Here is a 27,029-nt window from a genome sequence, read left to right on the forward strand (position 1 = left end):
GTTGTTTTTTTTTTCGAAAGTATACGAAAAATTAATTTATTTTAATTCTGTTTTTCAAAAATATTTAATGAACCTTCTCATCCGGTGTCACAAAATTTTGTGGACTGGATTTCCATCTAAATGGGTCTTTTCCTATGATGTCAGATTGAGAACTAGTTTCTTAATAATTTTATCAAATTTTTATTAACCTAATTATTCTATCAAAAAGTGTCAAAAGAATATTTATTTTAAACACTCAAACCTTTTATTTTCGGTTTATGGTCACTGACGCTATTTTTTTGTTATTTTAGTAACTCACTTAACCTATAAACATATAAATAGTTCTTTGTTTCTTAATATTGAAAACACTTTTTTTTTAATACTTCATTAGTAGATACAGGCACCATCATCATAAAAGCCCCTGCAGAATTCCCATAAACACCTCAATAATCAACAATCCTAACAAAATAATGAACTGCATTTCACAGAGTTCCAAACTGAGAGAGGATATCTTTTGCATATCTTTTCCGGCATATTCCACAAAACCAAAACCTGTAACATTGCCTGTCTGTCTGTCTGTTTTTCTGGTAAACTACACTCGTCAACACAAAAAATAACTGTCAACAAAAGAAGGCAAAAAAAAAAAAAACAAATCGCGTGATACGAGTACATTTCCCACCTGCATCAAAAATAAGTACCTCTGCCTGCCGTAAAAAGGTGTAGAAATCCATTAAATACAAATCACACTTCAGCAGCGTCCAGTCGTCACAATGCACTGCAGTCACCAATACCACCTAAAACATAGCGAGAGACGCCTAGAGCAGTGCTCCAGCTATAGATAGTATAGTGATTTGAAGTCAGCATGATGCAACACCTTCTAAGTGCCAAAACAACTCACTGTGGCGCTGCGGACAGTAAACATCCGATGACATCTTAAAATGGCTGAAATACTGCTCCGTTTGACAGGCCAACAAATATGTGGTAGTCACACACTTCTCACACTGTGCCTTTGGTCATGGACTCTTGCACTGGACATGGACACACTCTGCATCGAAATCGAATTGATAGTCTCTGCTGGGGCTGTGGCTGTCCGCCCTATTCGGGGGAGTTATCTGCTGCGCCTGCCAAGACCGTACGTTTTCATTTCAGCAAAAGGGAATAACTAATGTGCGCGTTCCGCTATAAATTCTTTAAGAAAATGTCAATTAGTTGCGCACCTTTCAATGTGCTGCATTGCTTTTGTGTGCGCGAGCGATTCTCTGGACTTGGGCCAGGATCGGGAGTAAAGTGGCGAACGCATTTCAGTCCACAAAGTGGCCAAATTCTCAGCATCAGAGCAGCAGTCCATTGTCTATAGTTTTTGGTCCAAAAAGTCAAATAAAGGCGATTTGTTAGCAACGTGGTGTCGCGTTCTTCGTCCTAATAAAGCTACTTCGGGCTGTGACTTGAGGTTTAGTCACTGGAAACTGGGAAACCTTGTTATCCTATCGACACTTCTGGTAGAAAATTGATTTGTTTTGATTTTTTTTTTCTTCTTGAACCTTCGTTGTTCCTGATTCTTTTTTTTTGTTTTATTTTATTTTTTGTGGTTTGACGTGCGGTAAGTTCTTCCAAACACGCACGCATCCTATTTCAGCAAGTCGTCGGTCTCGGTTTCGATCTGGAGTCGTCCTGCGGGACCACTTAGTTTTGAAATGATGACATAAAGGAAGTCTGTGACGTATCAATGGGACGGTGTGTCCATCGACTAATAGGGGTACTTTGTTATGGTCAGACCAATAATGGCGCGCATCCAAAGAAGAGTGTTTGTGGTTATCGACGCACTGGTTGGAAGTATGTATGTATGTTGAAAGGTGATGTTGCGGGTCATATTGTTAGCAGGTGACTTTTGGGAATAAATAATTGCGCATACGTTGAAGTGCCTCTTTTTACTGGACGTTTTTGTTCCACACTATTTTTTTTGAAGAATTTATGATTTGAAAATATTTCGAGATGAGGATTTCGTTGATGTCCCATAAATCATATAAGATTTTTGTGAGTTGGGCAATGAATGCATCAAGGTAGAAAGAAGGAGGCGAATTGAAAAAAATGATGTCTTAATAACAAACAGAATAATACCCTAAATATTGTTCACCTCTTTTGACACTGATCTTGATTTAATATTCATCAGTGCTTTTTATAAAATTCATGGATTTTTATTCATAAAATTGAGGCTAAGGCATTACCGTTCGATATTTCTATTTAAAATTACAAAAACATATCTTTAAGAAGTTTTAACCTACAAAAATTGATTTAAAAAAAATATTTTTGTTTTCAATTTTTGAAAAACTTTCACAGACAGGGAAACAGATAAACGGACAGACAGAATTGTGAGACCTACCTTTTTGTATTCTCTATAACAGTAATTTTTCATTCATGAATCCTAACCCTCCCCCAAGGAAAACTTTAATTTACCAAATAAGAAAAAACAAAAAACTTATACCATACTAAATTAACAACAAATAGACAGAAAACAAAAAACTTCCCTACAAAAAAAAATGCACATTCTGAAGAATTCACTTAAAAACCCGGGTTGAATCTTAAAAGCCTGTGGAGCTGGAAATTCCATACCTTTACCAAAAATTGTATTAGCACCAAAAATAAATAGCAGGAAGAATAAAGATCAATTTTCTTGAGATCGATATAATTTTTTTTTTTTGTCAAAAAGGGGACTGGGTATTTTGGCCCATCCCATTGGTGTAACACATTGAGACATACTTCAAATAAAAGGTCTCGATGATTGTATTATTTTTTTATACGGGCCAAAGTCTGTATCTCGTGCAGGGAAAGTGCATTATCTAATAAAATTCAGAAAGGCATACATTTTGACTAGATGCTCGATTGACTTGATTCAAAAAAATTATAAAAACGGTGTTCTATTATACTAATCCATTAACTGCTTTCATTTTCGAAAAAATGCATTTATCGGATTTTATGGATTTATGAAATGCAATAGTAAAAAATGTTTGAGTAATTATATGATTTTCAGTACTTTGAAGTCGTGTGCGAAACTACCTTGTTGGTTTTAAAATAATTTAAATATACGCAATACGCAGGTTGTGACTAATTTTTTAAAAATGCAACTCAAACTATAAGTTTTATTACTAATAAAATGTTGGTAGGTATTATGAATTTAAACGGCATGGATTTAGTCTTTTCTTCACCTTTTTTTGTTCTAAAAACACAAACATGTAAAATAACCTTGAATACGTTTTTGAACATAAAATGCACCACGGCATTTTCCCTGCACGAGATGGAGTCTTTCTTTTGTCCGTACAAAGAAATAATACGCTCATTGAGATCTTTCATCTGATTTATGTCTCAATGTGTTACACCAATGAGTCACGTCCCACACAAATGTGTTCTAAAAACCGAAAAATTCATTGCGTCATGGGTGAAACCTGGTGATGGAATATTCCAATTGAATTTCCAACACCGTTATTATAATGTTTTTGAATCAAGTTAATCGAGAATCTAGTCGAAATGTATGTTTTTCTGAATTTTATTACATATGTACATTTTTGAACAAAAAATGCATCACTGCACTTTCCCTGCACGAGATACAGACTTTTGCCCTTATAAGAAAAAAAAAGAGTGTTTGTACACATGTACACGCGACTGAAGTTATACTTCTCATTCAGTATATGTAAATGAATTTCATTTGATATTTTTAACTTCTATTATTAAATTAATTAATCCACAATTCGTTTTTTTACATTTTTATCAAGTAAACAATAAATTAATTCTTTCATCCTCCTTGCGTCCATGTAGTTTTCAATTTATTCTGTGAAATTTACTCATGTTGTGCGGTTCAGAACGTACGGTATATGGTAGTATAGTAGCAATATGGAACTTGCAGGGTTGCTACAAAGCTCAAAAGTTAGCTGAGCTCAGCTCACAGCTCAGCTCAAATTTTGAGCTGGCTCACTTTTGAGCTATGTACCATAGCTCAGCTCATTTGAGCTGAGCTGATTGTTGAGCTGAGCTGTTGGGTGAGCTGAGCTGTCGGTGAGCTGAGCTGTTGGGTGAGCTAAGGTAAAGTGAGCTGAGCTGAGCTGTGATGGGTGAGAGGATACATTGATTTTTATTTGGAAAGTATAATGAAATATGAAGATATTTTAAACTTTTAAGGCTTAAGATGTTTGGTTCTAGTTATTAATGGAATTATTTTAACACATGGATATTTTTATAAATAAGACAGATAATTTTTCGTGATCTTTTCTCTTGGTTTTTTTAATAGTAAATATATTTCTATTTTTTTAGTAAAATATTTCTTTTTTTATCATAAAAAAAATTCCGGTACATACAATCCGGTTTTTCGATTTTTTCAAAATTCCGAGAAAATCGCGTTTGAAAGTTGGGGTAAAATTTTTTTTCGAAAAATCCCCGAATCTTTGAACGCTCCTGGAAGCTAAACCGCTTGAGAGCAATTTTTGGGAGTGATGCCAAATGATAGCTTTTGTCATGGGCCTACGCTTTGCACATTTTCAGATTTTTAAAAAATCGCCTTCCATGTTAAACCGAAACATCATGCCTATTTTTTCAGAATCGTGCCTATTTTTTTTTTACTTTTAAGTTCTCCCGGTTTGAGAACGCGTGGACCTACAGGGATGAGAGTTGTACCCAAATGTAGGTTAGAGTCCCCGCTACCTTTTGGCATCACAAAATTTTTTTTTCATTTTCTTCAAAATTCCGAGATATAGGCGTTGGAAGCTGGGGCGCTCACTTTCAGCTCAGCTCAAATGAGCTAAGCTATGGTACCTAGCTCAAATTTGAGCTGAGCTGTGAGCTGAGCTGAAATGTGAGCTTTTTGCAACCCTGGCAACTTGCCACATGGAAATTACCACATGCAACTTGCCACATGCAACTTGCCACATGCAACTTGCCACATGCAACTTGCCACATGTAACTTGCCACATGCAACTTGCCACAGGCAACTTGCCACATACAACTTGCCACACGCAACTTGCCACATGCAACTTGCCACATACAACTTGCCACATGCAACTTGCCACATGAAACATGTTACTTGCAACGTGTTGTGTGTTTTATGTTTGCCGTACTGCGGCGTACTGCATTTTTAAATACTAAAGTACTGCCTACTCTAAAGGTGAAACGACAGCCCTGCTACCCAGGGTGATCGCGTCATAATCCCTTTGACATTCTTGTCAAAAAGTAAATTTTCATACCCACCCTCCCATAAGAAGTATAACTTCAAAAAGTACACTCATCGAGACCTTTCATTTGATGTATGTCACAATGTGTTACACTGATCGGCCACGTGTCCCATACAAAAGTGCCCAGTCTCCTTTCTTAAATTTTTTTTTTAAATGTTTTGATTCATTAGACTTAAAAATCTAAATTGAGGTTATTTCTATCGCTGAAGTTTTAATTTTGTTTTGATTCTTGGCAAGACATTTAAATATTAATTAAATATTTTTTTCATAAAAAACCAAAATTTCATGAACTGAAATCTTTCTAAGAAATAAATAGTTTTTTCTTGATGTTTTTTTTTCTTTCCTACTTCTGGGGCACCAGTGAATTCATTGTAGTATTTCGGTATTTTATACCTTACTCGACAATATTAATATTTTCCTCTCAGCTGTCTTTCAGAACTAGGTTTATGACTCAAGAGCCTCTAGAAAATTTTTAACACTATTAGAAAAAATTTATTTTTTTTAAAGTCTTTATTCGTCCATTTACCTACTAAAAGAAAATACAATGTTTATCGCAATGGGAAATTTTCACAATTTTACAAATTTATAGTTTTAGTTTAAATTATTTCAGTTACATTTAAGAAAGTAGGTATATTACATGTTTATTAACTAGTTTTTTTTTTTTTTTCATTTTTAAAAATCTATGGCATAGATACTGCAATTTTAAACCCTAGACTGTTATAATAATAAAAAAAAAAGAGTGTGTGTACACATGTACACGCGACTGAAGTTATACTTCTCATTCAGTATATGTAAATGAATTTCATTTGATATTTTTAATTTCTATTATTAAAATAATTAATCCACACTTCGTTTTTTTAACATTTTTATCAAGTGAACAATAAATTAATTCTTTCATCCTCCTTGCGTCCATGTAGTTTTCAATTTATTCTGTGAAATTTACACATGTTGTGCGGTTCAGAACGTACGGTATACGCTTTACGAAACTAAATGAATTGCGCATAAAATGTGCGATATGGTAATTTTATGAGAATTGTGTGTGCTTCAGCACTAGTAGTAGCAATATGGAACTTGCAGGGTTGCTACAAAGCTCAAAAGTTAGCTGAGCTCAGCTCACAGCTCAGCTCAAATTTTGAGCTAGCTCACTTTTGAGCTATGTACCATAGCTCAGCTCATTTGAGCTGAGCTGAAAGTGAGCTGAGCTGATGGTTGAGCTGAGCTGTCGGTGAGCTGAGCTGTTGGGTGAGCTAAGGTAAAGTGAGCTGAGCTGTGATGGGTGAGGGGATACATTGATTTTTATTTGGAAAGTATAATGAAATATGAAGATATTTTAAACTTTTATAAAACACCATAGCTTAAGATGTTTGGTTCTAGTTATTAATGGAATTATTTTAACACATGGATATTTTTATAAATAAAATTTTTCGTGATCTTTTTTCTTGGTTTTTTTAATAGTAAATATATTACTATTTTTTTAGTAAAATATTTCTTTTTTTATCATAAAAAAAATCCGGTACAATCCGGTCTTTCGACTTTTTTCAAAATTCCGAGAAAATCGCGTTTGAAATTTGGGGTACATTTTTTTTTTTTCGAAAAATCCCCGAATCTTTGAACGCTCCTGGAAGCTAAACCGCTTGAGAGCAATTTTTGGGAGTGATGCCAAATGATAGCTTGTGTCATGGGCCTACGCTTTGCACATTATCAGATTTTTAAAAAATCGCCTTCCATGTTAAACCACCACATCATGCCCTTTTTTTCAGAATCGTGCCTATTTTTTTTTACTTTTAAGTTCTCCCGGTTTGAGAACGCGTGGACCTACAAGGATAGGAGTTGTACCCAAATGTTGGTTAGAGTCCCCGCTTCCTTTTGGCATTAAAAATTTTATTTTCATTTTCTTCAAAATTCCGCGATATAGGCGTTCGAACGCTTTGATCTAGAGACAGGGGAGTGGTGCCATATGAAAGCTTATATTCTCAGCTACCCGATAGTGGTATAATCCGGTTTTTCGATTTTTTTTCAAAATTCCGAGAAAATCGCGTTTAAAAGTTGGGGTACATTTTTTTTTCGAAAAATCCCCGAATCTTTGAACGCTCCTGGAAGCTAAACCGCTTGAGAGCAATTTTTGGGAGTGGTGCCAAATGATAGCTTGTGTCATGGGCCTACGCTTTGCACATTATCAGATTTTTTAAAAATCGCCTTCCATGTTAAACCGCCACATCATGCCTTTTTTTTCAGAATCGTGTCTATTTTTTTTTTAATTTTAAGTTCTCCCGGTTTGAGAACGCGTGGACCTACAGGGATGGGAGTTGTACCCAAATGTAGGTTAGAGTTACCGCTAACTTTTGGAATCAAAAATTTTATTTTCATTTTCTTCAAAATTCCGCGATATAGGCGTTCGAACGCTTTGATGTGGTGCCATATAAAAGCTTATATTCTCAGCTACCCGAAAGTGGTATAATCCGGTTTTTCGATTTTTTTCAAAATTCCGAGAAAATCGTGTTTGAAAGTTTGGGTAAATTTTTTTTTCGAAAAATCCCCGAATCTTTGAACGCTCCTCGAAGCTAAGCCGCTTGAGAGCAATTTTTGGGAGTGATGCCAAATGATAGCTTGTGTCATGGGCCTACGCTTTGCACAATGTCAGATTTTTAAAAAACCGCCTTGCATGTTAAACCGCCACATCATGCCTATTTTTTCAGAATCGGGCTCAACTTTTTTTTTACCTTTAAGTTCTCCTGGTTTAAGAACGCGTGTACCTACAGGGATGGAAGTTGTACCCAAATGTAGGTTAGAGTCCCCGCTACCTTTTGGCATCAAAAAATTTTTTTTCATTTTTTTCAAAATTCCGAGATATAGGCGTTGGAAGTTGGGGCGCTCACTTTCAGCTCAGCTCACTCTCAGCTCAGCTCAAATGAGCTAAGCTATGGTACCTAGCTCAAATTTGAGCTGAGCTGTGAGCTGAGCTAAAATGTTAGCTTTTTGCAACCCTGGCAACTTGCCACATGTAACTTGCCACATGCAACTTGCCACACGCAACTTGCCACATGCAACTTGCCACATACAACTTGCCACATGCAACTTGCCACATGAAACATGTAACTTGCTACGTGTTGTGTGTTTTGTTTGCCGTACTGCGGCGTACTGCATTTTTAAATACTAAAGTACTGCGTACTCTAAAGGTGAAACGACAGCCCTGCTACCCAGGGTGATCGCGTCATAATCCCTTTGACATTCTTGTCAAAAAGTAAATTTTCATACCCACCCTCCCATAAGAAGTATAACTTCAAAAATGTTCTCCCGCCCATGTACATATACAAATTTGTTTCCAAACAATTTGCAATTCTAATCCATTCATTACATCAAAACTAGCTCGATGACAAAAAAATATACAAGATCTATCTATATCTACCATTGTTCTTCATTATTCTAATTTCAAAACCAAAAACATATTCTGCACTATGTCTGTCGTATCTGCTTGTCTGTCTGAATGGCGCCGAACAGCTTTGCACTTGTTGAAATCAAATTAATCTTAATAATCGTTTCTCGTTTGTTGTGAGAGAGAGAGAGAGTGGGAGCCTAACAAAATGCTTTAATTGAATTCCCATGAATAGATATAAGCTTTGAAGCCTAGACTCTTCTGTATTATTCCACACAGAAAAAAAAATAGGTTCAAAATAATGTTTTGCCTGCTGTTTGTCTATCGATAATATTGTGACTCACTTGAACCGCCTCCTCCTCTTTTGCAAATTCTCTCAAAAAACAAAAAAAAACAAAACTTGTGCTATTGATTCGCTAAAGAAGTCAGAAAAAATAAAACATAAATTCGAAAATACAATTTTTTAATTGGATAAACCATTTACACTTGCCACTTGGCACATAAATCACAATTGCAGCGCAATTCGTTCTTTGTGTCACCACACCGCAAGGAATAATAATTTCACAATTTCTCACCATCTGTGTGACGCGACGCGACGCGATGCATGGTTGTGGCACCACCACTGTGTCTGAGCCCCACTGTACTAAGTTTAAGCGCGGTTTCAATTGTTTTTGACTGCATCCACCACCACAATTCTCCCAAAAAAAAAAAACTAAAATAAAAAAATCTTCCTACACTCTCAGAAAACAAAATAGGACCCAAAATGTGGTAACAATAGAAAGAAACCTTCGATAACACAGCAATATGGGGATTTCCATGTTTATGTAATGTGGCGCAAAGTTCAGGTGCAGCAGCAGCAGCTAAAGCCTGAGAGCAGCACAGTCAAAACAATAGCCTGGCCATTGAGGGGCTTCACTTGGCTATAGCCATATAGCCTCCATTGCCCGCCATATCCCAATCCCAAATCCACCTACATGAGCCCACAAAGTAGACCATAGAAGGGATTTTTATTCAATTCATTCTGGGAGACTTAAAAAACTTTTTGGTGCCATATTGTTTGTGATTTGTTAGATTTACCGCCAATTTTTGTACCAGCACAAAAGGATTTACAGGGTTTTAAGTTAACATGGGTAAGTTGACTTTGTTGTTAGGTTGGTTGAATGTTATGGCGAATCGGGTTATAATTATGCAAGGAAATCCGAGACATCGTTCCCTGATTGGACACATTTTAAATAAAGAAAATAGTAATTTTTTACATTTTGTATACGAGTACATAGGTGGATAGTGGATATACTGGAGATTCGAGGTACAATGGACCCTTTTCAGAAAGATTTAAATACACAAGGTATTGGCCCTTTTGGGCTCTATAATTTTGTACAAGATCGTGACATGTGTGCTGGGCTAGTGTTTTATACAAACAGTATCTTTACCTGAATCTTTTATTTTTTTTTTTTTTGTTATTTGGATTGTGTTAGTATATCTTCTTGCTGAGATGATATCGTGATCTCCATAATTGGAGCATTATATCATCTTTGAAGAATATCGCAACGAACTACTGAGATTGAATATTGGTTTTCTAAATTTTATAAGTCTATCTGTCAAACTGAGAACACGCATTTTAACAAAGCTCTTGATAAAAATTATTTTAAACAATAAAATAAACGCAAAATATTAAAAAACATTTATTTACTAATTGTGATAAAAGTAATACTTTCATTGGTTTATAAACATTAATATAATTCTTTGAATACTCGTAAAAAGAATTAGTTACAAACATTTGCAAATTCACGTGATTGTGATCATGGTGGCTAAATGCATATCTTGTAAGCAAAATGTGTCAAGAAATAATCCAGGAATTTTGTGCAATGGCTGTGATAATCATTTCCATGCCAAGTGTGGTAAAATAGATAAGGAGCTATTCCAGAAACTAGCATCTGGTGAAATATCAGTATGGAAGTGCGAATCTTGTCGCATTCAATTAACAACTCATAACCTCAATAACACCAGCTTAAATATGGGGGAAACAGACTCCGAATCAGATATTGATTTTCATCAATCAATTAAAAAAATACACATGGAGCTCGAAAAAATCAAGGCCACTCAATTGGCGTTCACGAACTCAGTTTGTAAAGTGAGCAAACAACTCTCAGAGATCGAGAGCATGGCTACCGCAATTTCAGACAACAAGAAGAGAATCGATGACCTCGAGTCTGAAAATACACAGCTTAAGCATCAAATCGTCTCGCAACATCAACGCATACACCAGCTGGAGCAAAAAGAAGCTCAGAAGCAAATTATGATATATAATATTCCAAATCATGAACCGAACATCGACTTAAGAGCTGTTTTTACGCAGGTTCAAGCAGTTCTGTCCAATGTCCCATTAAAAGATGATGACGTCGTTGATATAAGACGGCTTCCTAGCAAAACAGCTAAACCGGGACCGTTACTGATTGAAATGAAGAACACTCACGTTTGCAAACGATTCTTGACTGCAGCTAAACTACACCGTATTAATGTATCACAAAATCAAAATTCTCTTTCATTTTCTATATCTAATTCAATTAATGATCAACTTATTTATATCAATGAATACATTCCTATTTCAGATCTTATTTTGTACAAGAAAGCAAAGGCACACAAGATTGAGCACAATTTTAAGTATTTATGGAAAAAAAATGGCAATATTTTCATGAGGAAGGATGACGAGAGCAAAATTTTTAAACTTTCATCACTTACTGATTTTCGTTTGATAGAGTAAAACTTTAAAAACAAGCAAGTACAAATCACAATAACATAGATAAACATATAATGAATAATTTAAATATTTACTACCAAAACATTAATAGAGCTGTAACCAAATTACACGATATCAAGAAAGCAATATTATGTAATGATTTTGATGTCATATGTTTTACCGAAACTAATTTTAATGATAGTATTCAATCTAATGAAGCGTTTCCTTTGAACTATAATGTATTCCGGAAAGATAGAAATAATGAAATATTTAAGTCATGCGGGGGAGGTGGTTGTTTGATTGCCGTAAAAAATCATATACCAGCGATTAGATTTTCAAAATTGGAGACATGTTTTGAGGATTTATGGATATGTTTAACAAATCCAACTAACATGAGAAAAATTTTTATTTGTTGCAACTATATTAGACCTCAAACTACTGCTGATGTATATGATCAATTTTGCAATAATCTTTGTTCAGTTTTTCAATCGCTTTCAAATAATGCAGAAGTAATCTATTTAGGTGACTTTAATGTCCCGACTATCATATGGACTTTCGATTCAATCTCTAAAAGCTTAATACCAAGTTACTATACGTCTCGCAAAGCCGAATCGCTATTGATGTCTACATCCTTTTGCAATTTCTCGCAATATAACCCAATTAGAAATTGCGATGACAATTTACTTGACTTGGTTTTTTCAACAATGCGCTCTCCAAACATTACGGTCTCTGCAACAAATGAAGTTCTTTCCAAAATTGACACATATCACCCACCACTGTTAATAACATGTAAATTTCATGTGGAAAGATTTTTGTCAGAATCTGTTATTCAACAAAGAAATTTTCATAGGGCTAATTTTCAAAGTTTAAATTTATTCTTAATGGATGTGAACTGGTCTTATCTCAATACTTTAGGCACAGACTTAGCATTCCAAAGTTTTTTTGATGTCATACTTAATGGAATTAATTTATATGTGCCACTTAAAAAAGTGCGCAATGCAAATTATCCCAAATGGTATTCTATCAACCTTATCAATTCAATAAAAGAAAAAAACAAAATGCTGCGTAAGGTAAGAAAATTTAACAGGCCAGATGATGTAATTACTTTTAAGTATTTGCGTACGGTAGTCAAAAAGCAGATCAATGAATGTTATGCTCAGTATCTTAAGGAAGTTGAAAATAATATTAAAACAAATGTCAAGTTCTTTTGGTCATACTCTAAGGAGCTACGGAAATCCAATAAGATTCCCAACACAATGACTCTCGATGATGAAATTCATTCCACAAATCAAAGTATAACAGAAGCTTTTTCTTCGCATTTTCAACTTAACTACAGCCATACAAATTCATTATCTATCAGAAGCTTGAATAACAATTCAAATCTACATTTAACAGATATACCTGTTCCTATGATGACAACAGGTAGCGTGGCTTGTGTTTTGAATAGTCTTGATACAACAAAAAATGCAGGTCCTGATGGTGTTCCAAACTTATTTTATAAAAACTGTCAAGAATCTATTGTTGTACCTTTATGTATGCTATTCAACAAATCTTTGCGTGACAAAACATATCCATCATGTCTTAAACATTCATTTGTTACTCCGATTCTAAAAAATGGGAATCCTTCTGATGTTAAGAATTACCGTCCAGTATCAATTTTGAACGCCATGTCCTTAATTTTTGAAAAGTGTGTGTACACCTCAATAATACCTGACATCCTTCCATATTTAAGCGATGGCCAGCACGGTTTTGTGCGAGGTCGATCGACGGTGTCTAATCTTGTTTCTTTTTCACATTTTGTGGCAAAAGCATTAGATAAATCCACACAAGTCGATGTTGTGTACACGGATTTTTCAAAAGCCTTTGACAGGATAAGCCATTCAACTTTGGTACTGAAATTGCGAGAATTTGGATTTCAGGAAAACCTCGTTAAATGGTTTGAGACCTATCTCTCAGATAGACAATATAATGTCGTTCTAAATAATGTACATTCCAGACCTTTCTACCCTTCATCAGGTGTACCACAAGGCTCAATTTTGGGCCCATTACTTTTTAATATTTACGTTAATGATGTTACTCACAATATGTCTTCCATGTCTCTTGCTTACGCAGATGACTTGAAAATATTCAAAGTTATAAATAATGTTAGGGATTGCATTGATCTTCAAAAAGACCTCAACACATTATTTGATTGGTGTCAACTTAATAATTTAGATCTGAATATAAAGAAATGTTCAATAGTGTCGTACTTCAGGAAACTTAAACCCATTAACTTTGAATATGAGATAAACAAAAATACGTTAAAGAGGGAAACGGAGCATAGAGACCTTGGAATTAAATTTGATTCCAAATTCTCATTCACACCTCATTATGACGATATTATTAAAAAATTCTCGAAGGTGATGGGTTTCATTTTCCGAATTGGCAAGTTTTTTAAAAATTCTGAGTCTTTCCTACAGTTATTTAATATGCTGTGTAGAAGTATTCTTGAGTATGGAGCTGTTGTATGGTCACCAATCTATAAAACTCACAGTGACACAATAGAAAGAGTTCAACGTAAATTTACCAGATACCTTCAGTTTAAACTATACGCCAATCATAGTGAATACGATGATAGATTAATACTTTTTAAAATGCTTTCATTATCTCAACGTAGGTTAATGTTAACAGAAACCTACTTGAGGAAAATAATTATAGGTAAAGTACATTCGTCTTTATTATTGTCTGAAGTATACATACGATGTCCATCTCGACCTAACCGCCACGCATTGCAAATATTTCAACCACCTCGCTCACGAACTAATATATTCATGAAATCACCTATGATCCGGATGCAAGTTAACCATAATAATTACTTCCTCTCGTTTGATATCCTAAATTTTGAACTCAGTGAAAGAAATGTTAAATTACTGTTATTGAGAGTTGTTTCTTCGCACTCTTCCTCATGAAGTCATAACCATCTTATTAATTCTAGTTTGCCTTTGCCTTTCTTCTTTACTTTACTATATAAACTTTGCTTTTACTTTTGATGAATTTTTTTTTTAATTTTTAACTTTAAAAATTTTTTTGCTTTTTTTTTGTTTTTGATATTTTTCAGATTTTTGTCATGAATTTAAATTATAATTTAAACAGATAGAATTATGTTACCTATATTATTAATCTAATGTTGACTGTAGCTTGTAATTGGTTTTTTGAACTGTTAGCTACATATTAAAATAAAAAATAAAAAATAAAAAAATAAAATAAATAATTGGAACATTTTTCAAGCTTTCAGGATTACCAAATATAAAAAATAAAAAATATGGAAGCTGAAAATTTGTTGGAAATGCATTCCTTTTAACAGTAAAAAAAGACAAAAGCTTTTAAGATACGCTTATTATTTAACTATAATAAGTTTATGATAAAAAACCACATTTAGTCGTATTTATAAGATTTTTGTCTACTTATACACTACATAACTTTTTTCAAATTGTTGGAAATATGCTTTATTTAATAAAAATAATAATCACATTATATCCGGTTTAGACAATCTACTCTTTTGTATAAGTTTGACAGCTATAAGACAACAATAAACAAGGTTTTTGATCACATTTTCTAAATTTAAACAGTTGTATAAAGTTATACAAAACTTATAAATAAGGGGGATTATATTTAACATTATTTAGTGAACAAAATAATATTAAGATTTCATTTATTAAATAATTTATCAAAATGTAATTACACTGGTCGGCAACGAAAATGGAGCTAGGACAAAACCATACTTTTCTAAAGAATTTTTGTGTGCTGAGTCCGAATCCGAAGTCAAACTTTCACTGGCACGTCACGTTTTGGAAATATTTAAATATTAACAGGTCAAAAACGGTTTTTTTTTTTTGTGTACATTTGACGTCGAATTACACCACCGTAAAATATTTTTTTGCAATTCTTCTTATGCAATCTCAAATCGCAATATTTTTTTGTTTTAAATATATTTAATATTTTTCAAAAAAAAAAAAAATTTTCAAAGTTATTGGAAAAAGAAATTTATGATACTCGTATCTCAAAATATAAGTACCTACATATCATAGTTATTGGTTTTTCTTTTAATCCAAATTTCAGTTTGCGACTTATGATTTGGATTTTAAAAAGCAACATATTAAGGAAAAATGTATTTTTTTTTTCGATTAAACATAAAAAAGAACTTCATTAAAATAAGTTTTTGAGAGTTTTTAGTGATAGACGTGATAGAACAAAACTGTAAACAGTTTTGAATTCAGCACACTTAAGTCAATTAGAATCACCTTACATAGCATTTGACAGCGTATGGATAAGGGCTTCTATCCATACGCTGTCAAATGCTTTCTCGACATCCAGAAAGCATGCAACCATCAAGTTACCGTCGCATGCTTTCTGGATGTCGAGAAAGCATTTGACAGCGTATGGATAGAAGCCCTTATGCATAAACTTCATTTACTAGGCTTCCCTGTAGCACTAATAAAAATCATTTTTTCTTTTCTTTCTTCTAGGAACTTCTTCGTACAAGTGGAGAATAGAAAATCAGCAATGAAGTGCATTAGAGCTGGAGTTGCCCAAGGATCAAAACTTGGTCCCTTCCTATATAGTATCCTGACATCGGACCAGCCGCTTGCAAGTGAGTGCGAGAACCTGCTTTACGCTGACGATTCGCTCACATACTACAAGTCCGTCTCGCCAACGATAGCTGCCAGGAAAGTTGAAGCTCACATTCGAAAACTGTATGAGTTCTACAGTAAATGGGGTATCCGGATCAACTCATCAAAATCGGAATTACTGTGCTTTAGACAAACAGGAGGACGAAGCATTCGGTCAGCTGCAAACTGTAGGAGCATCACACTTACACTACCTGATGGTACTAAATTGGCAGCCAAACGCAACGCGAAGTATTTAGGGATCAACTTTAACGAGCTCCTGAGGTTCAACCTTCACTCTAGGTCTGTCCTGAAAAAAGCCAACTACGCCTTCCATCGCCTTCACCCCCTGATGAAGAGAAGAAACGGATTAAGCCAACCAACGAAACTCCTGATCTACAAGCAGCTTCTTCGACCTGTCATCGCCTATAGCTTTCCGGGATTGGTATACCATTTCCAAGACAGCCATGAAGGAACTTCAAATTTTTGAGAGGAAAATCCTGAGGATCTGCACCGGACTTTACTTCGATCGACAGCGACAAAAATACTACAGCAACGAGCGACTTTACGAGGAAGCAAACATCATGACGTTGGAAAAGTATCTGCTGCAATCTGCAAAGAAACTTGTCGGAAGCATCGCCAACCACCCCAATCAGCTGATGAGAAGCATGAGAACCCAACAACGACATCCCGAACCCAGATACCTTAGTGCTTTGGATATTCTGGATGAGCACATAATCCCAACCGACAACGAGGAAGTAGTTTACTTTTACGCCGATACGCAATCGGCCTACTACCGCGGCTAAATGCCATACCACCCAACCCACCATAATCAAAACCACAACTGGACAACCGGGAAGGAACACCCCGAGGATAACCTAGTCAGCAGACTTGTAAAATTAAGCCTATTCATGTACTATATTTAAATATATTTTATCTTTTATCCATTGTATGTATAAGGTTAGGCCCCATATGTGCCAACAAATTTTATATCAATCAATGTATCTTATTAGAAATAAGTTAAGCTTAAGTCAATTGTATATAGTATGTTCAATAAAACAAAATTGAAAATTGATTACATAGTTCTTGCTCCCGACTTTATTTTTGTTTCTGTCGACCAGTGTTATCATTTAATTTTAAATTTAATTGGACACTGGGGTGTATGAGTAACATATTATTTTTATTAGATAAATTTAACTGTAAGCCAGAACTTTTAAGGTGATTGATGAAAAAACTAAGGACTGATGCCCTAGAGCCTAGAGACTTAAGATTCAGAATAAAACTATGCATTAAATGTCCTTTAACTACAATACGAATATCTTCTAAACAGTTAAAGCAATCAATTTGATGCGCAAAAAAATGATGTTATATTTTATTTTAAACTTTGACCTCAAATATCTTTCAAATGGTTAGATTAATAAAAAAAAGTTTCTAAGACCTTTTTTGTGGAGCAATGTCTTTCCTACATTAATTTATATTGCCCGTTTGATATTATAATTTTTTAATTTATTACAAAATTAATAAAAAAAAAAAACGAATTTTTAAAGATTTTCTCAAACCTTGGACCTCAGATATATTTTAATTGGTTAGAACTTTTTTGTAGAGCGTTCAATTTCCTACAATAATATGTAAAGAAATTTGATTACAAATGGATATTAAAAAAATATTTTTGAAGTGAAAACTTCTTTAGTATTGTAGTGATTTGAAACAAGATGAAACGAAAACGCGACACAAACATTCAATTTGTTATAACTTTTTTGTTTTAATAGATAGATGAATGAAATTTGTACTGTAGATAGGTAATTAAATAAATTATAATATATATATATACAAAATTTCAATTAATTTCATTTTCAAAATTCTGAGATAACGGTAAAAAGATGCTCTTTTTCTACACACGTTATATCTTTTGATCTGGTGCACATACAAATTTGATTCAACTTTAATACGCATGCTGATAACATAAACTTTTATTTGATATATCACACATGACGGTCTCTACAAATTACACAATCTTAAATTGAAAAATACCTCAAAACACCTGTATAGATCTGTTGTCGATGACCTGCCACCAGTGGTGTAGGAGTAGGAAGTACCGTAATCTCAGTTTGAAATTTCGACATGGTTGGCTTTAAAAAATTCTTACTTCTTTTGTAGGCATCATAGAAATATGATTGAAGCATCATAAAAAAGGTGAAATAATAAGCTCTCAGATGATATAAAATTTTATTATACGTTGTCATATAGAGGTGATGAATTAAAAATAAAGGTAGATTTTTTTCAATTTTTTTTTGCAAGAAAAATGATTTGTTAAGGTTTCACTTCTGCCACGTGTGAATTGCACACATGATTTTTTTTTTTTAGTAGAAGTTTGATGTGAAAAATGGAAAATTGCGTAGCGGAGGACCTTTCCATTAAGACAAAAAGCTTAAATTTGGTGAGTATATTCTAGAGGTGTCTAGCAATCGATTTTTTTTAAATATAAAATCAAAAAACGAATTTCATTTTTTTTTGTATCCACCCTAATGTACTTGTTCTTATCCTATAGTAATAGTTGTTTAGAATATTTAAGTGTACTAGCCGACCCCGCCCTCGAAATTCGAGCGCCAATTTCTTTATTTTTTTTTATTTGCAACAACTTTAAACACAATTATACCAAAATAGTTTCATTATTTTGTTTAGTTTTTGTTGTTGCGATTAAGTACACTTCTTGAAGATAAAATACACAGGTATATATAATATACCTACTTTTTGATATTTTTTAAACCTGATTTAGATATTGTTGAACTACGTTTTAACTGCACTCAACTACGTAAAAAAAGTATCGAAAAGGAAAATGCAAAGTGTAATCGCCTTAATGCATTGTGTTTGCACCTTGCATTTTCCGATTCAATTCAACCTGTTTCATGTTCCATTCATTCAAATTCCATCATTCAATCATTCAACTTCCACCAACTTCACTCAAATTTGTCATTCACATCATTGTATACTTTGTAGGTTCTCGTCTTAGCTTAGCTTGTAGAAGTTTAAATTTCCGGAAGGGAGAGGGCGTTATTTATCGCACTTCCAGTTTGGAATGATATTTGTGGTTCAGATACTTATTAATGATTAAAGATAGGTTCACATTTATTAAAGGTGCGTTCACAACAACGTCGCACAACAACGTTTTTTTCATGTTAAAGCCATAACTACAATGACCTAAAAAGTGAAAAAGTGGGAAATTTACAAAATTAAATTTTTTTTAATTCTTTCTAGCAATATTTGTTTTTGTAAAAATTTTTGGAAAAAACTACCAAAAATTTTTTTGGAAACCAAAAAATAAGCTTTCTGCATCATTATTTTTAATTTTTTGGTGGAAAAAACTATCACAAAATGAGTTTGAAAATGTTGACTTATTGACTTTTTGCATAAAGTGGCTTTTAACTACATTGGCTCAAAAAGTGAAAAAGTACAAAAGTATGGTTTTTCGGGCTAGAAAATTAAAACAAAATATGCGGAAACTATATTTTTTTTTGTATAAAAACAATTTGTTAAAGGTATAACCACAATGGCCTAGAAAGTGAAAAAGTGGGAAATTTACAAAAGTAAAAAATTTTTATTTCTTTCTAGCACTATTTATTTTTTTGGAAAAACTACAAAAATTGTTTTTTAAACCAAAAAATAAGCTTGCTGCTGGAAGGTATAAGGAAGAAAAATAACGTTTTTGTTAGTTTTCCCTGAACCTCATAAGAAAAACGCTTTGCCATGTGGCGATAAAATATTAGTGACTTTTATTCAAAAATGTAAACGTCTAAAAGTGAAAACTTGGTAAAATGGTAAAGGAACTGTCAAAGTCAGCTATTATCTACATGAAGCCTCAAGAGGCTTGTCTCTTTTTTCGAATTTTCTTTTGATACACAGCCACACAAAAAAAAAAAATAAAAGTTCTGACCTGGGGTTGCGACTAAGTTTTTCATATAGTTTTTGGGTTGCTAAAACCGAATTCGAACTCTATTTTTCCGTATCACGTCAGGTTTTTGAGATATCCTCAAAAAATGCCAGATTTTTTGAGTTTAAGACATTTTTTGAGGATATTTCAAAAACCTGACGTCATACGCCAAAATAGACTTCGAATTCGGTTTCAGCGACCCAAAAACTATATGAAAAATTTAGTCGCAACCCCAGATAAAAACTTTTGTTTGTTTGGTTTTGACATTTTTTTGAGGATATCCCAGAAACCTGACGTGATAGGGCGAAATTGACTTTGAATCTGGATTCAGTGATCCAAAAACTATATGATTAACATATTCGCACATCCAGATCAGAGAAACAAATTTTTTGTTTTCGTGGCATTTTATGAGGTTATCTCGAAAACCTGACGTGATGGAGCAAAACGCACTTCGGATTCGGTTTCAGCGACCCAAAAACTATATGAAAAATTTAGTCGCAATCCCAGGTCAGAACTTTTATATTTTTTTGTGTGGCTGCCCTACTAACAATTTTTCTTCTATAATGCTTTAAAGAAGCAACAATTGCATCTGTAAAGCTTTATAGAACCAAAATTGTTTGTCGGGTGTGTAATCATTCTGTGAGGCGCGTACAATTACACGATGCCTCTTGAGTCAAGGACTCAAATTTAACATTTATCTTTTGAATTAAAATTTGTTGTTGTTGTATTGCACCAAGAAGCAAAAAGAAATGTGAGGGAATGTTAGAAAAAGGAAAAAGTGGAAAAAGAAACGTCAAAAAAGAGTCTCGGACTCACGACCCACGACTCTCCAGTCGGATAATTTTTTCTTTCTTTTTCTTTTGCACTCATAATGTTTAAAAAAAATCGCGCCTCTTGAGGCTTCATGTAATTGCTGACAAATTCTTATGTTCTTTCAAGAGAGAAAAGGACGAAGATAGACTTCATTGGTATCAAAAGTGTTTACAAAAGATTGGACCTTAGTAATAGATTTGATTTTAATAGAATTCAATTTTAACAAAAAAATTCATGGAAATAAAACAAACATCTTACTTCTGAGCTTAGATTACTAAAACAATGAAAGTTAACCATAGTTAAAACAACACACCAATGTGAAACCACCTTAATGTTTTTTTATTTTCGCTGAGTGCTTTCATTCATTCATTCAGTCATGAATGACATTTCATTCCAGTCGATTGGAAATTTTGCAATAGATATTCCAGTTGTTTTTGTTTTTTTTTTTTTTTTTTATTTTGTATAATTTTAATTTGTTTAATTTCGTTATTTCGGTTAAAAAAAAGTAAAAAAAAAAAGTGATTCTGCACATCTACGCGTCATTCTCTTTCGTTCCGTGTATAATTTATGCCCCTTCGGTTTTTGGGGGCCCGGTAATTTGTACCACAAAAACCATGCTCGCCGTTTAATTATATGATTTTATGTAGTTAGATATTTGTTCATGAAAAAAATTTTAAATTTAATTTTATAAGAAATTTAATAGAAGTTCAAAAATAATATTAAAATTGATTTTAAAATAAACAAAACATCTTTGATTACTAAAATAAATAAGCTATTAAGGCCCATTTGCTCATACTAGTCATAAATTCTAATCTTAGCTAGGTCGAACATAACTCTTATGTTTTACTTAGTTTATTCTAAGTTGCTAAGGCCCATTTGCTCATACTAGTCATAAATTCTCATCTTAGCTAGGTCGAACATAACTCTTGTGTTTTACTTAGTTTATTCTAAGTTGCTAAAAAATATTTATGTTTAACCTAGCAATGATTTACTTTCATGATATAAATCGCTGAGAACTTCAAATTCAAAAGTCAAATCAATAGAAACGTCAAATAATTTAAATAGATTTTGAGCAATTTAGCAATTAATATACAACAATATCGTTAAATTTTCAAGTTTGTGTCTTTATCTTGCGGAATAAAAATGTAAAAAAGTATATTTGAGCCAAAAATAAGTGTTAATTGGTTAAACAAAAATTATTCGTGTGTGTGTGTAAATGTGCTGGTGTGTCAAAATTAGTCAATGAAATATGACAGCAAAATAGTGCCTCATACAAAAAACTGTGGTGTAAATTTTACCATCTGTGGATGGTTTAAGTTAATGAATGTAAGTTTATTTTTATTAAATTGATAATAATTCATGTCCTTTGTACTACCGACATCAATTTTTGAGCGACATTCTTGCTTTTTTCATAAAATAAAAGTGCCTAGGTAGAACATAACAGCTTAAGTTCTACTATTTCTTCCCCCTAAGTTATGTTAAACTTAGAGGAATTTATGACACAGTTTGAAGTTCGTGCAAACCGTAATGTAGAACTTAAGGGTTTATGTTTCAAATAAATATTTAAGACTCGTTTCAGCAAATGGGCCTAAAAAATATTTATATTCAACCTAGCTATGATTTACTTTCATGATATAAATCGCTGAGAACCTCATATTCAAAAGTCAAATCAATAAAAACGTCAAATAATTAAAATTGATTTTGAGCAATTTAGCAATTAAAATACAACAATATTGTTAAATTTTCAAGTTTGTGGGTTTACCTTGCTGAATAAAAGTGTAAAAAAGTATATTTAAGCCAAAAATAAGTGTTAATTGGTTAAACGAAAATTATTCGTGTGTGTGTGTAAATGTGCTAGTGTGTCAAAATTAGTCAAAGAAATATGACAGCAAAATAGTGAACCTCATACAAAAATCTGTGGTATAAATTGTACCATCTGTGGATGGTTTAAGTTAATAAATGTAAGTTTATTTTGATTAATTTGATAATTCTTGTCCTTTATACTACCGACATCAATTTTCTAAGCGAAATTCTTGCTTTTTTCATAAAATAAAAGTGCTTAGGTAGAACATAACAGCTTATGTTCCACTATTTCTTCCCCCTAAGTTATGTTGAACTTACTGAGTTTTAGGACGAAGTTTGAGTTTCGTGCAAACCGATATGAGAAACATAGGGTTTTATGTTATACTTAAATACTTAAGTATCGTATGAGGAAATGGGCCTTAAACTCTCGTTTAATAAAGGATTTTTAGAGTATTTTTTAAGAAGTTTTATAAAAATAGAAAATATTAATTGACAAAATAAAAACAAAGTTTCAAAAAATTCACGAGCCCGTTTTAAAAAAATCGATTTTTCAAAAAAAAAAAAAAAGAATTTGGCAAAAAGTCCAAAAATTATATTTTTGAATTTTTTTAGTTATAACTTATAACACTATAAGATCTCAAAAACATTCGAAGAAAATGGATCAAAATTATTTTTCCTTTTATCAAAAGTGCCTACGATGGAAGTTGGCAAAATTCACACCAAAAATTTAATCAAAATCGTTAAAACCATTTTTGAGAAAATTAAATTTTTTATTTTGCTTATACCTATTACAGGTCCAGTTAATTTTTGTCCTAAGAATAAGATTTTAATTTCGCCTAATTTTGAAGAAAATCTTTGGAGGCCAGTCCTGTCTCACTGGTGGAAGTTACGGTAACGTCAACTAAGGCACACTTATAGACCGTTTAATCTTAAGTAATATTAGTTTTTTGACTCGTTGAAACACCATAAAATGCAGCTGATCAGAACATGCAAAAAAAAGAGCACCTTAAGGACGATAAAAAAATCGAAATTCTGAAAACCAACTTCTGGAACCAAGGCAAAGGTGAAAACTTTTTGACTTTCCAAATTATTAAAACTTTTTTAAAAAGTTTTGAAATTCCAAATTTTGTTTGTATTTCTCACAAAAAACACATTATTTTAGTGTGTTCTGCGATAAATTAAAAGATAAGATGCAACTAGAAGGCCTCAATCAGCTCTCTTATATCCTTGTTAACTTAACCGAACATTGCATCTAACATTTTTTTTACGTGATACCTTTGGAAGTTATTTAAGGCAACAAATCGCCAACAAACTGCACTTAAAATGTAACATGTGATTTCTATTCGCTCGATATTCGTTCGCATGTGAACCAACAACTAACTCGACATGCTAACACCTTTTGTTTAAGCCTTAAACCTAATACTAACGAATGTTCCCACCCTAAATACCTTACAACAAACACTACAGCTTTGTAAATTCAATAGAGAAAACTCTCGGTAAAGAAGGGTAAGGGGTTTAACCAAGCGGTCTATAGAAAAACGCGCAAACAAGCGCATGCCAAACAAATTTCCAGCGACACTGAAACCCGATCACAGCATTAAACAACCAACAACGTAAGGAACATACCTATATACAAATCCAAAACATCGCAATTCCATAAAGCACCCGCTTTTGTGCGAAGCATCAAACTTGCCGCCCCCAAATGACTCAAAAGCCGCGCACAGATCGCGACAAGACCGATGACGCCCTAATCCACTGCAGTAATCTTTCACTGGAAAATGCACTTACGTGAGAGGCCCATTAGACAACAGAGAGAGGAGCACTTGCATTCAGCAAGGTGTACAATTGATGGAACGGAACTTGTTGGCTCGATATGGTTGCTGCTGTTGTAGATATTGCTGCACCGCATCGTCACCCATTCATTGGAGACTTGTTTTTTTTTTCGTTTGTTTTGTTTTGCAGAAGATACTTCACTGCCTGCTCCAGCTATATCATGGCGGCATCTAAGCGCGCACTCTGTGGCATCATCATCCAAACCGATTTACTGAGTGAATTTGTGTGTTCGATCGTTTTCGCAAAAATAGTAGCCTCTCACATAACCCAACTTAACCCCGGCCGAGGAACCCATCATCATCATCTTCGCCTAAAACCGCGGCGGCAGCGATGCACCATAGTCGTCTTCAGCGACAACCATCGACAACGGCGCGACGACCAACGACGGCAGCCAGCTAGCAGAAGCTACGAGCACTGATATCAGCAAAGACGCTTAACCGAACCTCATCTCTGAGAGCGCGCAAGAAGCGAGATTCCCTCATCGCCTCTGCCGCGCCATTTCTGCGTTCGATTTTTGGTGGAACATAAACGATTTAGTTCACCGAGTTCGGCAACTTCTATTTATCACCTACAACACTAGCACCAGCCATCACCATCATGAATGCACTCTTTCCCGCTTGGGACTCCTGTGAACCTCTCCAAGCTGGTGCTGCTGAGTATACGGATCGGACAGCTCTAGGCGCGCGGGTAATGTGATATATTTGCCTATAATCTCCGCCGCGCTACATTCCATCGTAATTGAATTTGTGGACTTGCCAATAAATCGCGTATTATCTTTTTACCCCTTTAAGCTGGGAGCCTTATAGCCGGTGTGCTGTGGTTTGTATAGTATCTGGCGCGTCTGAGTCATGACCATGAAAGTGCTATGATTGTATAGAAGCCGATCAACTGACGATGCGGCAGGCGACTGGCCAACTTGCTAGCCAGCCAGTCAGTCGACCGTTCGGGCGAACTCTTTGGTTGTTTACTTATTTGCTTGGTACTTGTTGTTATACGATGCCGCCCCCCAATAGAAATTATCGTATCCCACCTACCTTCCTTCCTATCCATATAGATATACCTTTCTTTACTTCAAACCTACAAATAGAGTGTCCCGCTCAAGTTGTCGTCGTCGGTCGTCCTGCAACAACCGCATCATCAGAGGAGGTGGGAAGTGGTGAGAAATTTGCGAAAGCACTTGCAGATTTGTGTAACAATGGTTAAAACCGTTGAGAAGTTCAAATCGGGGCTAACATGGTGGTGCCTTACCGCATATAAATACACTTGGAAAAATATTTCAGTAAAAATAAATTTTCTTTCTTACTAAACACATTAATACCCGTGATTAATAAAGGAAATATAATATGCACGACTGGGTAGCATGTAGGTACTTGTTATTTATGGCATTCATACAGGGTGTCCCAAAAGTTAACGTCGAAACGAAAACGGTGGATAGGGTAGGTGGTGACAGTCATCAGAAAAATGATAAAAAAAATCGCAGCCATATATTTTGGGAGTTATGGGCATTTGAAAAAAGTCGAAATAATGGTCACCCTGTGACGGTTTTTCATGTGCCGTGACTACAAATCTTAATTTTTCTCATTTTTTTCTTTTGTTACGGAACCTTGAATAACCCTGCTATCAAATGCATTCAAAAATTTTAACTCAGCTGCATCAGTTTTAAAGAAAATATTACATTTTTACCCAACTTAGTACTAAAAAATTTTACATGACTCTAATTCAATGAGCCGTAGTGTAAAAAAAAATGCACTACAATGTTTCGGCAAGTTGTCTTAAAAGTTAGTGTCTTCAATTCTCTTTTCAAAATGGTATAACATTGTTGGGAATATTCCATAAATAACCGAGATAAATTTTTTTTTCTTAAGAAATCCGACTTTTTTTTAGGTAATTTTTCCATATTATTTAAGTTTTTGTATTCTGAAAGGTTCTGAAAGGGTACAAAACTTGAATAATATGGAAAAATTACCTCATAAAAAAGTCGGATTTCTTAAGAAAAAAAAATTTATCTCGGTTATTTATGGAATATTCCCAACAATGTTATACCATTTTGAAAAGAGAATTGACGACACGACACTAACTTTTAAGACAACTTGCCGAAACATTGTAGTGCATTTTTTTTACACTACGGCTCATTGAATTAGAGTCATGTAAAATTTTTTAGTACTAAGTTGGGTAAAAATGTAATATTTTCTTTAAAACTGATGCAGCTGAGTTAAAATTTTTGAATGCATTTGATAGCAGGGTTATTCAAGGTTCCGTAACAAAAGAAAAAAATGAGAAAAATTAAGATTTGTAGTCACGGCACATGAAAAACCGTCACAGGGTGACCATTTGAGAAAAATTAAGATTTGTAGTCACGGCATATGAAAAACCGTCACAGGGTGACCATTTTTTCGACTTTTTTTCAAATGCCCATAACTCCCAAAATATATGGCTGCGATTTTTTTTATTATTTTTCTGATAACTGTCACCACCTACCCTATCTACCGTTTTCGTTGCGACGTTAACTTTTGGGACACCCTGTATAAAACAAAAATTTTATTTTAAAATATTATTATTATATTATATTATACAAGCTGACCCGGCGGACTTCGTTACGCCTCTTCTGATATTTACTTCCAATTTTGGAGTGTGTCAATCTTTTAAAAAAAAAAAAAAAAAAATCGGGTCACAACATCAAATATAGGTCTTTATAAATAAA

The sequence above is a fragment of the Episyrphus balteatus genome, chromosome 1 (assembly GCF_945859705.1).
Source record: "Episyrphus balteatus chromosome 1, idEpiBalt1.1, whole genome shotgun sequence".
Taxonomy (NCBI): Eukaryota; Metazoa; Arthropoda; class Insecta; order Diptera; family Syrphidae; genus Episyrphus; species Episyrphus balteatus.